This window comes from Penaeus monodon, chromosome 23 (assembly GCF_015228065.2).
Source record: "Penaeus monodon isolate SGIC_2016 chromosome 23, NSTDA_Pmon_1, whole genome shotgun sequence".
In the NCBI taxonomy this organism is placed as follows: domain Eukaryota; kingdom Metazoa; phylum Arthropoda; class Malacostraca; order Decapoda; family Penaeidae; genus Penaeus; species Penaeus monodon.
In genome coordinates, this window is record NC_051408.1 from 40001027 (window position 1) to 40001331 (window position 305).

At 33.8% G+C, this 305-nt stretch overlaps 1 protein-coding gene across 1 annotated transcript in view; it reads right to left on the bottom strand.

Moving 5' to 3' along the window:
- The window catches only part of LOC119588296 (keratin, type I cytoskeletal 9-like), a 3755-nt gene that overhangs the window by 2871 nt on the left and 579 nt on the right, over positions 1-305 (bottom strand). The window lies entirely within an intron of this gene.

Here is a 305-nt window from a genome sequence, read left to right on the forward strand (position 1 = left end):
TTTCAATTATCAATTATATCACCGGATTTGATGGTAAATTTTGCACCCACGTTTCTCGATCAATTGCTAATGAACCCTCCAATATCATAATCCTTCGTCTTTAATTTACTAGAATAATTGCTAATTGTTTTCATCAAAACAAGAATAGTAAAACACTGTCATCCGGTTGAAAATGATATATTGCATTCAATCTCCTTTATAATTTTCTTTTTTTTCTTCACCCAAAGCTCAAGGAAGAGATTCCGTCACTAACTCTGTAGGCGTCTCCGTACTTTTGTTTTTTGTCTAGATGGACAGTCCACACT